This window comes from Anas acuta, chromosome 1 (genome assembly GCF_963932015.1).
Source record: "Anas acuta chromosome 1, bAnaAcu1.1, whole genome shotgun sequence".
Lineage (NCBI taxonomy): Eukaryota > Metazoa > Chordata > Aves > Anseriformes > Anatidae > Anas > Anas acuta.
In genome coordinates, this window is record NC_088979.1 from 70,512,145 (window position 1) to 70,525,244 (window position 13,100).

The window sequence follows — 13,100 nt, forward strand, 5'->3', positions numbered from 1 at the left end:
GATTTCTTGGACTCCACAGTTACTTGCAATTCACATCTGATCTGTGCTTCAGTTCACTAACAAAGCAGTTGATGCCTATGCAAGAAAATGTTCATACATTTCAATGTATGTTCATAGATAGCATGTTTAAAGGTGTCCAAGTGGTAGTCCTTCTGGTTTTCCCACAAACTTACCAGATTTTATTGGATAAAAAAAATAAGGGAACTCCAGCATTTCTTAAACTGGGACCTAGCAATTTCCCACCTGTAAGATTCAGCAAGTTATTTCATGATTTAAATGTACATTTAGCACCCCACAATATGCTTATTAAAGAAATGTCAGGATAACCAAGTGACAATGCAATGAGAGAAAAAAAGAGAATTACAGTAGCTTCTATGCATGTGCATGCATTATTATGTAATCTTTAATTATACAGTCATGTCCACCCACAGGACCACTGCCTCATTCAGTGTACAAGACAGACTGTGCTCACAAAATGAGCAGCCATACAATATTTCATTTTCTTCGCATCATTTAATATATGGCCCCATGCCTAATTTTCTGCACACCATCCAAACCTTGCACTGAATGCATAATTATTCATTTCCTAATGGGCTTTTCCCTGATGCTTTTTTTTTCATAGTATCCTAGTTATTAACAGAAATTAATGAATTTATCTTCATAATGTCCCTGTGGTATCATTCTCTCCATTTTACAGATAGAGAATTGTCAAAAGTGCCAGCTAATTTGGGGTGGTAATTTGAGATGCCTGAGGTCTGATTTCTCAGAGAGTGTAGCAGTATGTATGCTCAGAGTAGTGTTCCTATTTATCTTAATGACTGCTGTGAAAGCCCAGCCATTCTTAAAATAAATAAATTAATAAATAAATAAATAATGCAGGATCTCAAGTTGTATATCCAAAACATCATAAAATAGAGAATTTACGATTTGCCTAGAAAATCTCTGACAAAGACAAGATAAAATCTGGTTTTCCAGGAAGTCAGCTACTTTTATGATAATCCTTTGTGTTTATCTGCCTCATGCACTGCCCATCACCATAGTATCTAGCAATCTCCAGTCATGACACAAAACTGATTCACTCTTAAGCACTTTTCATCTTGTGTTTTTAATGAAGTGGGAGTCTTGTGATCTTTCATTTTAATCCTCAGGCATAATGCATATATATGGTGATGAATTGAACTTAACTGTATTTGGATATTTTCTCATTTTGGAGTACTGAGCAGTTTTGCAGTTTAAAGTTTCTTTCGGTGTAGCCTTTTGACTTAAAATTAAATAAATTGAACATCAAGGACATGGGCAAAAAGCTTGATCAGCCCCCACAAATGCACATTTGCCCACACAAACAAACTCAATGAAGCAGAACTGAGGTTTTGAGGCATGCAGAGTAGGTGTTTTGTTTGTTTTACTGTTTTTGTTTTGTTTTGTTTTGTTTTGTTTTCGAAGTATGGTGGAAACTGGAAAAGGAGGAAGCAATTGCTTTGTGGACCTCCCACTAGAGGGAGGTGGAGGCACACATTTGACCAGTGGTTTTGGAGCCTCATAAAATGGCAGATGCATTGAGATTCAAAAACTGTTAATTTTACACAAATGAAATGATTAAGGGGTGTGAATGTATTGGAAGAGCATCAGGAAAGCTGTGGCACTCTTGTTTTCCCACTTTTCTATGCACATTTAGTATATGTTCTCAATCAAAGCACAGCTTTGTAGTAGCCTCATCTTTCCTTCATTGGATATAACTGTACACAGCTCTTCTATACCCATGGTCCTAAGGGAAATGTGTCCTAAAAGCTATAGTATATTCTGTATTCCTACTCCTCCTTATCTCCAGGTCTTCCTTTGTTTTCTTTCTCCTCTCATGTCTTGTCTTACAACTCATTCTCTCTATCATTTTCTGCTCTCAGTGTTCCTCCTTAACACTTTTCCATCTCTCCAGCATTTAGCTCTATACACAGGTACAGGCCAGGAGGCAAGTGGCTGGGGAGCAGCTCAGCAGAAGGGAGCTGGGAGTGCTGTTGACAGCAGGCTCAGCATGAGCCAGCAGCCTACCCTGGTAGCCAGGAGGACACTGTGGGATGCCTCTTATACATTTTGGGGTGCATTAAACATAGCATAGCCAGCTAGTCAAAAGAGGTGAGTCTTCTACTGGTTTTATCATTGGTGTGACTTCACCTTGTGTACTGTGTGCAGTTCTGTGCTCCACAACACAAAAAGCTACTTGTTAAGGTACTTGAAAACATCCAGAGGAGGGCAGAAAAGCTGGTAGAAGGGCTGGAAGGCATGTCCTGTGAGGAAAATCTGAGAATGTTTGTATTGTCCAGTCTGGAGAAAGGAGGCCAAGAGGCGACCTCAGTGCTCTCTGCAGTGTCCTGAGGAGGGGAAGCGCAAAGGAAAGTGCCGGCCTCTGCTACCTGGGCACCAGTGACAGGACACATGGGAAGGACACAAAGCTGTTCTAAGGAAGAATTAGGGCATTACGAAAAAATTCCTTATTGTCAAACACTGGAACAGGCTTCCTAAAGAGGTGGCTGCTGCCTGTCAGTCTTCAAGAGGCATTTGGACAATGACCTCATTAATATTCTTTAACTTTTGTTTAGCCCTGACGGGGTCAGGCAGGTGAATATTATCAGCTTTGTAGGTCCCTTCCAACTGAACTAAATATAAGTCCTGACACCTTTATATTCACCACATTTTTCAAACACTCCTCCATCCCACCTTCCCACTTCCTACTCCCCATTTCAATTGCAGCTCTTCCCCAGTGTGCGGCAGGTACAGAGTGTGGGCTCAGAGTGGGCGCTCACATGACCTATGGCCATCACCAGCAGAGCATGCAATTTCAGTCTTGGGATAGAGCTGCCCAAAGAGTGGCAGCCATGTGGTCAGGTAGGATTTCATTTAATCATGAGACTGACAAAGCTTTGTATGAGTTTTTTGAGAGTTATGAGGCATATGTTTTTTGAAAGGCTTATAACTTGAACAGATCTGGGCAAATTTACACAGCACAAGGCATGTTCTTTATATGAATGTGAACCTCTATGCCAAAAATGGAGAAGCCAGAATATTTCCAAAGCAGACCTCTCTCTCTTTCTCTCTCTTTCTCTCTCTCTCTCTCTCTGGATCTAAATAATATTTTATGTAGTATCAGTCGCAGAAGTAGTTATACACCATTTATACTTAACAGCAAACCTCTGCTACTCAAAAATCTTAAAAACAAACAAACAAACAAAAAAAAACATAACAAAACAAATAACATTCTTTATCAGTCCCATAGCTTGTTTTTTTCAGCAATGTAGTTGAAGTTTGCAGAACTATAAACAACTAGTTAGTTTTAAACTGTGTAGTGATTGAATGTTAGCTAACATATCTGTTTTATACCTTGTGCACTACAAACCCTCTCTAAACATTGCCATGAGATAAGAATATTTGATCGTATTTTGTGTAGTTACAGCAAGCCATGAAATAACATTGTTGACAACTATTTGCTTAAATAAGTGTTCAATGAAGATTTGTCTATCGATGACATGTTCTTAATCCCTATGTTTAAAGTCATGTTTGGCAAAATACTTTATGCCCTCATGTCCCCTTCACCTTCTCAAACACTTGTACCCTCCACAACAATATCATAAACTCTGTTTATGATGAACTCTGAACTCTGTTCCAGCAACATGATAACCTAGGTGAAGTCATATAATCAACATATGAATGTAGCACTTATAACCAGAATACACTTCTGCAAGAACAAGACCTATCACACAAGTTACTCTGAAAGTTTTACATACTCATTGATCTTACTTTTGGCCAGATTTTTTTATTTTTTTTTTAATATTTGAAAGATATTGCAGCTCTGAAGTTATGAACCTAATTTTGGATAACCAAATAAAAATATAGACTCAAAAAAGTAGATATTCAGCTTTTAAACATTTCTGAATAGCTACAAAAACTTTGAAAGAATAAATTATTCAGATTAAAAAATATATATATTATTATATATATAATATATATAAAATATATATATACTATATACTATATACTATATAATATATATAAAATATATATAATATATATATATATTATGTTATGTTATATAATATATATATATATAAAATATATATATATTTTTTTTAATAAATCAGACAAGAACAGTCCTGCCTCAAAAGAGTACAAGTAGAAACAACATGGAATGTCTCAACCCATATTAAAAATATTCATATTTGGTATGTTTTCAGTTACTATTATTTATTTTCTTCTTGCAAAGAATTGTATTAAATTATAATAGTATCTTATTTCTTGAGATCAAAAGAATCTGCATTTAATATTTCATAGGGACAATTGTCCATGTGGTCTCATATTATCTTGGAACATCAAAGCTTGTTTTAGATTTCTACTAGTACACCCCTGGGCAGATCCCATGCTCACATGGAAGCTATTGGTTGAGATTCAGGGCTGACTTTAATGTGGGGAGACAAGAAAAATTCTATCTCATACCTATAAATGGACCACCAGCAAATGCTTTGAAGATAGGATGGAGGCAAAATGCACTCTATGTGTAAATGATTACTTAGGAACCTCTTCCATGTGGTTGTTGAGAAATTTGTTTCTAATGGTCAAACTTGATGACAGACCTGGTAAAGTTCGGTACTTCCATACAATTTCTTTGCTCTTTTCCTACAAGGGTAGGCATGTTTTGGAAGTTTTTTTTTAATGAGGAGCTGTTAGCCTATTTGTTTATATAGAATCATAGAATCATTAGGGTTGGAAAAGACCTCCAAGGTCAGATGGTCCAACCATCCCCCTACTACTAATGTCACCCACTAAACCATGTGCCTAAGCACTAGGTCCAACCTTTCCTTAAACACCTCCAGGGATGGTGACTCCACCACTTCCTTGGGCAACCTGTTCCAATGCCTGACTGCTCTTTCTGAGAAGAAATGTCTCCTAATTTCCAATCTGAACCTCCCCTGGTGCAACTAGAGGCCATTCCCTCTAGTTCTATTATTAGTTACCTATGAGAAGAGGCCAGCCCCCAGCTCTCCACGCCTTTCTTTCAGGTAGTTGTAGAGAGCAATAAGGTCTCCTCTGAGCCTCCTCTTCTCCAGACTAGCATGACAGTGTGGGGTTCTGATCTCTCCTGTATAAAAAAAACAAAACATAGAAGCACCACCACAACAGCTGCATTCTTGGATATTTGGGTAATGTTTATACTTTCCAAGCTCATCCATGTAAAAGCTACTGGTTTAGTCTGAGCTGTCTGCCTTAGCTTCACTCTTGTCAGTGTAGAGAAACATGAAACCCCAGAAGTTATTCAAACTTACTTAGATATCTCAGATGGGTTTAACTGCTCTACCAAGATGCCATTGGATTTCCACAGGGAGATGAAAAATTATTTGTTTGAGTGGATGAGACATCTAACATTTAGTTGGCTGGAATTCAGCAAGCTAAAAGTCATTCTTTCATATCAATTTCCTTTTGAAGACACTGCTAAGAATGTCACAGTGTTTGCCTAAAATATTGTTCCTAGATATCAAGGAACAAAATCTCACTCAAAAAGACATCTTACTGAAGCTCATGGATGGTTACTGATGTTTATTATACTTTAGTTAGATTACTTCCTCCCTGCTTTGTATTACTAGCCCTGCTACTCTGTGGGCTTAGCAGGTCAAACTCTACCTGAATAGTTAAATAAGAGATGTGGGTTAAATTAATTGCCTTTGCAGAGAAGATCTGGAGTACAATGGAAATATAGGGTGATTACTTCTGTCTAAACCACGTGTTGCCAGTGGAGATCTGGTTGATAAATTCCATGGAGTCTGGAGGGCTATTCAGCTCATGCTAAAATAAACATCTAAATTGGGTGATCTAAGTAGCTACTCCAGATATCCACTAACTGTAGAAGGAACTCAGATACTTAAATTTGCATTTAACATGAAGGGTCAAATGTGCTTTAGCTGTATGCCTTCTGGTATCAGAGTAATCCACAGGTGCGGGTCAGTTACAATCCGGGGGCTGTGGGAGAGATGTGAAGTCTAGTGTGACAGCTGGAGACCAGACATTATACCATGGGCATCTCAGGTGATGGATGATGTCCACCCATCTGTGGACAAAATTGAAGCCAGACCCCACATTCAGGGGACTACATTTAGATGTCTACAGTTTGGGACTGAATGACCTAGCCTGCCACCTTGCATTAGGAACAAACTTCCCTTGTCTGTCATATAATTGTTGATTCTGGAGGTGTAATAGATCTTCTGAAACATTGAGAAAGAATACAACATAGAAAGGGACCTCAGGTAGCTCTCATCCCATCTCAGTTTAAATGTTTACAGTGTGCTTGCTCATGTCTGAGTTCATCTTCCTGAGCCTAATGTCAGCTGAGAGAAGGAGAGCTCAGGAGTATAATTCACCTGACCTACTTTTGGTGTTTTCTTCAGGATGAAATGATTAGCTCCCTAAAAGTGCTGTTTTCTCTGTACTGACTGTGAAGGGGGATGAGGAGAGACTGAGTGATTAGCTGAGAGGTAACATCTATATTACAACTGGCCACAATTGATAATATGAATCACACCTGTTCTGTCCAGCACCAATCCTCCAGCACTCTGCAAAAGATTTCTGAAACAGAACTTGCTTTATGGTGGCATCACTAATCCTGAAAGTAGAAAAGGGATGTTATGACAGCTCCCCTTTTGCTGTAGGTAAAAGTTATGGTATCAGCTCAGCTGAAAAACTGAATTTGCTGCGTTCATTCAGTTCCGGGAGGGAACTTCAGGTTTGAAATTGTAGGGTATAATTCATGCAATAATTCTACCTTTCATCACTACTCATTCAGGAAGCTACCCCTTTCTTCCTTGGTTGTGGGATCACCAATATGAATAAGAGTAACCTAGAGAGTCTTTGTAATTTTTCTCAATTGGATTTTTGAAACTCAGGTTCATATGATAGCAGCCTCTGAGCAAGAAATCTGGTTGCTCATTTTATGGTATCCTGTGAGACCAATGGATGTACATAGGGATATATGAGCCATATGACTCACCACAATGTATGGAAAACTACCTTCAACCTCTAGTGTTTAGAGACAAACTGAAATAAAAGGATTACCATACTGAGTCAAACTGAAGTCAATACTGACTTCATACTGAAGTCATACTTAGTCAAACTCTTTTGACATAAATTCTTCAATCTGAATTTAGAATACACGGTGTAAATTTAATTTTATGTTATTTTCTAATCTTTAACCACTCTAATCCCAGATACTATGATAATATCGGTGAGACATCCTCAGTGGAGACTTTGAAAAAGAAGGCATTTACTGGGAATTTAGAACCAAAAAAATGTTCTCTTGCAATAAAATATAAGGGGAAGAACAGCAAGCAATCATTGTTCCCACTTTGTGAGACAGCAGTGATGTAGAAATAACACTAGATAAAAATTGAGAACTCATTCTCTAATTTGTAAACACCTGAAAGATTATTTTGGCCTCATTTTTTTCAATATTTTAATGTTTGGATTTGATATTTGTAATGTTTGCACTTGAAATCTTTTTTTCACATGTTATAGCTCAAATATAGTATTAAGCCAGGCAGAAACTGAAAGATAATGCTCTTGTGTACAGATCTCATTGAGCTGTAAACATGAGAAGAACGAAAGATTTTCTCACTGAAGATTTCAGTGTACGTGAACTAGGAAGAACAATCTTTTTGGAGTAAGTTCTGTGGGAAATAGTCCTGAGCAATTTTTGAGGTTGCATTTGGTAGAAGTACAGACTGCTTCAAGATATTCTTATCATGCAACCAGGTTTTATTTTAAGATATGGGATGTGCATATTGGTTACTGAAATAATGCTTTATGCAATTTTTAGTGTTCAACAGAAACCTATAGAAATCAAATTACCTGTTTATGTATATCAAACTTTGCAATTTATAGTGTTGTTTTTTCTGACCAGCAGGACTATTATTCTTTGTCCTCAGCTGTCTTTCATTTTTAAATTCCTCTGTGGTATGACATGTATACTCTTGTCTTCTAGTCTATTAAAACCCTTTAAGGATTCTTACACTTACAAAGTTAATGTGCTGCAAATGAAAAAGCAATAAAAGCAATAAAGCAATGAACTAAAATCCTATATGAAATAACAGAGGACATTTTGATAATGATATTTTTCCAAAATACCCAAAGGCTGTATTGTCAACTATGAGGACAGAAACACATCTGATACTACTAAGATACCTTCTGTGTTGGTGTGTGGTCTGATTGCTTATCTGTATCTTAGAGGACATATTTTTATTTGATTTGCTGAATCATTATGCCCTTCAGGCTCACTTTTTTTGCAAAGTTTCTTCTTTGTCTTCAAAGATGGAGTTGCAAACCCCTATGTAAATGTTGACAAAATGTGTGAATGGCATCAGTACATTTGTATTCCTTCTCCAACTCTTGATTCTTTTAGAGCCCTGAGAGTAAAATCACATCAAGCCATCAGAAAAGTTTGTTATCTATTGTCTAAGTTTACTATAACTTGTGTGCTATCCCTTTCTTACCTCACCTACCTTCCTGCTTCTGTTTTAGTTCAGATTTTTGCCATCTGTAACGTGTTGCCTATAATTCTGTGTTCTGCATTGTCTCTAGTACAAGTGTCCCACACTCAACTGTCTCTTAAATACTGTTTTATTAATCACTATAAAAATATTTTATTATACTGTTGTTATAACAATGGGTGTTATCAACTACCACACTCCACAATATACCACTTCCTACATGAATACAGTTCAAAAGAGCAGATGAGCCACACATTTTGTATTTGCATAGAAGCGAGTGCAAAATAACTTATCTTTGTACAGTGACCTCAGCAAGCTAGAGAAATGGAATGACAGAAACTCAAGAAGTTCAGCAAAGGGAAAGGCAAAGTCCTGCACTTGGAGAGGGACAAGCCCAGGCACCAGCTTGTGGTGACCCACCTTGAGAACATCTCTTCAGGGAAGGCAAAGCTAGTGGACAAAAGCCAGCAATTCACCCTAGCTGCAAAGGAGGCCAGTGGTCCCCTGGGCTACATTAGGGAGAGCTTTGTCATCAGGTCAAGGAGTGTGATTCTTGCCCTCTCTTCAGCCTTGGTGAGATGCATCTGGAGTGTTGGATCCAGCGCAAGACTCCACAGTGCAAGAGAGACGTGGGCATGCTAGAGAGGATCCAACAAAGGGCCACAAAGATGATCAAGGGACTGGATCATCTTTCATACAGGGAGAGGCTGAGATTGCTGGAACTGTTTATAAATTTATTGTTTATAAATACCTGAAAAGAGGCAATAAAGAGGATGGAGACAGATTCTGCTCAGTGGTGCCCAGTGACAGGACAATAGGCAATTGGCACAAAATGAAACACAGCAAATTCCATTTAAAACAATTATATCATGAAAATTTCATGGTGGGGGTGGTCAAACACAGGGACAGGTTGCCCAGAGAGGCTGTGAAGTATCCTTGGAGACGCTCAAAATCTGACTGGATGTGGTCCTGGGAAACCTGCTGTAGCTGATCCCACTCTGGGTTGAATTAGATGACTTCCAGAGGTGTTTTCTAGCCTCAGCCATTCCATGATTCAGTGTAGATCTATGATTGATCTTCTAGCTAAGCAAGGCCATACGTTTGAAAACAGATTATTTACCTTTTCGCAACAGCAGCAAGAAAGGAAAAGGAACATACCCTTTTATTTATTTATTTATAAGCTTTTGTTATTCTCTAGGAATGACTGTCTAAGTGTCTTTAAGTGTCTTTCCTAAACAACACCTGGAAGTCTGAAATAAAATTTGAATTGTAAGTTAATGGAGGATGTCTGTATTGCACTGATTATAAATTTTCTGATTCTGTGGTAATGTACTTGCAGTAAAAAATCACAGAGGCTCAAATAAGAAAGATTATTAGTCATCATTTTTAAAAGTCTCCTTCCAATCAGATTGCTCTTCCTTTTCTTAAAATAGACATTTCATTTTTCTATGAATTTTCCTGTAGCGGTATAAGCAACAATGGAACAAAAGGTCATGTAAGTTTTCTGTCTTTCAACTCCTTTGCTTTCTTATCTTCAAAGAGCACATCAAAATATCTTGCAACAGAACAAACATTAAATGGATTTTCTTTCAACGTTCAACAAATATCACATTCTGCCCACTGCCCAGCAGAATATGCAGAAATGCTGCCAAGTTCTCAAGTTCTTCCTTGACATACAACAGAGTCCATTAGTACTAAGGTAGCTTTCTGGGCATGTTGCAGTATTTCTTTGCTTGGTTTCTTTAAAGATGCTTTCACATCAAAACAAATGGTTCTGTAAGAGGCTGGTACATAAAATTTGAGGTAAAATCATACTATTTGAAACACATCACTCAGTTCTCTGAGCTTTGTTTCTTTAAGCTATAATGTTTCAATGCACCTATTTTATCCCTATTTCTTTGAGTTCACTGGTAACAGCCCTCCCACTGAGTCCCATGCTAGTAGAAGAAGCACCTCAGCCAGGATGTAAGCTCTGAAAACAATTCTGATTTGACTGGTTTTAGCCTAAGATGTGGAGTGACAGCACAGTTGTGAGTTTAATCAAAATTACAAGGAAATACATACTCTCTTCTGTCTGCCTCTCCTACCTCTTGTTTTCAATCTACACCATATTAACAATGCTACCTGTTTTAGTCCACAAGGGTGGTAACCCTCTGAGACTTTTCTGATGTGGAGATCTTCTCCAGTACCTGGGTGTTCAAATCCTTTTAATCGTTGATTGTGATCTAGCACCTTCTGCAAAATAGCATGCAAGAGACATGAGACATTTGCACGCACTGAGATGCCATAAGCGATAACTCCACTCAACCATCTGCTAGACCCTTTGTTTACTGATACTCTTTGTACTGAAGTTCAAATATTTTGGAATGAATGGGAAAAAAATTGCACAAGAAGCCCCCCATCTCAGCTTTAATATTTTTATGAACAACATCTGCAGAACATGATATGAAGCAAAAACATCTGTTTCCAGTGGCTTTGCTGTATTGAGCCTGTCTAGTGACGCATAAGTAAACCTGAGGCCAGGCCAGGCTGTTTAACATGTTTTCTCCCTTTTTAATATGTAAAAAGCCCTGAGGTAACTCAATACATAGAGGTAAGATACTAAGAGGCAGAACACGTATTCGTAGATTGACCTATAGTAAACTTGCTTCAGCTTTACAGCTTCTGGATGAATCGTTTGGATGGAAATGAAGATGGAGATCTTGGCTACAAAAGGAGGGAGAAAGCCCCCAGAATTTCCATTTTCCATTGGAAACATCTTTGGGCATGGCAAAACTTGCTTCAAAGTAGAAGGAGTCTTTTGAATATATATATTAGTTTCATGTGTTCTATGGCAATTTAGTGCACTGTAGGTATGACTGGTTGCCTAGCAGTGTGCCAGGTTCTGAACCAGGTGAACCAGTGTGCCTGGTTCTGCTGGCCTGCTGTATATTTTCCCCAGAAACCCATCAGATGCTTGGTAACGTTTCAATGACCTGGTGAATGCTTGTGGTGTCCTATTGCCTCTATGAATGCATTTAAGAGGTGGTAGAAATAATATTTGGAAATCCATCCTTTAAGAATTTAAGATGAAAAGCTTTATTTACTGTTATTGTTGGCCAAACATTGTTTTAATATTCAGGCTTCTTGTGTAGGCAACATTTCTGAATGACTTCAGTGGGTGCGTGATACTTGAACTCATGATCTGGCTAGCAGTAGCATTATATTAGAGAGAGTTTTGCAAACTGGGGAGGTGCCTCCCTTTACTCAGATAAAGAAGTCCCCACCCTGTGATGTATATAGTTGAAAGCATTAAAGCATTTTAGAGACCATTGTGCTTCACTGTGCATATTTTACAGAGTTCTCACCTTCAAGTCCTAAAGAATGTGAGGTGATAGAAAAGGAGGGTTGATATTTTTCCATCGTCTCCACTGGAGAGGGTGGGAATTGATCCTCCTCCTCTCCATGACCCTATAGCTCAGCAGATAGAGGACTCACAGGGTGTGTAGAAGTCAGGTCCAAATTGCTCTTTGTTTTAGTGAGAAGGACCTCCTATACTCATTAAAAAAACACTGTATGTGCATGTGTGCCACCTTCACTCATCTTCACCACACCTCTTGGCTGACCATGCCAACATACAGTAAGGCAGATCACAGAATATCCCAAGTTGGAAGGGATCCACAAAGATCATCAAGTCCAGCTCCTGGTTCTTCACTGAACCACCCCAAAAACAAATCCTATGTCTAAGAGAATTGTCCAAACACTTCTTGAATACCAACAGGCTTGGTGCCATGACTACTTCTCTGGGGAACCTGTTCCAGTGCCTGACCTCCCTCTCCATCTTACTGTTGTTAAGCTCTTCCTAGGTGTTCTAAAGGAGTCATATGGGAGTCTAAGAGACTCTCTAAGGAAGTCATACTCCTTGTATTCATGTCCAAGCTTCTGCAATTGGCAATTATGAATTTATCACCCTTTAAGGAGATTGTGTTGTAATGTTTCCTTGGGCAACTTATGTATTTATCTAGGAGTACAGACATCTAATTGTAAGATATTTTTCTACCTCCTTAGAAGGCCTTTTGTTCATGATTTATCAACCCGTTTTTTTTTCTTATTAAAAATCTGAACATGACTATATTCTTCCCTTTAATAGCCATCCAAGAAGACAGTCATAGAGGTTACTTTTCAACTGAAGTATTTAGGAGATCACTATAGAACAGGAAACCATTTACCAAAAAAAATGTTACTCCTTGGGCATATTGATAGAACAAAGGAGAGGAAGAAAGCAAAATATAGGCATGAAAGAATATTTGTTCCTCTTCTATGTTTATAACTATATTATCATATAATCCCAAAAGATAAAAATATTTCTTTGGTCCCTCTTCTGAGAATATTTTCAGGCTGCGTAGGTACATACAGAGAGATTTGGTTTGATATGGTGTGTTGTTACTTTCTCTTGCTCACACTTCTAATACCAGAGAACCAGAAGACCTAGCTACAGGGCAGGTAGGCACAAACCTTATTGCTAGTCTCGGGGGTTTTATTTTGAGAAATAAATTGTATTACTTCACTAGGAAACACATGCAGGCTCCTCAGCTGCAGCTC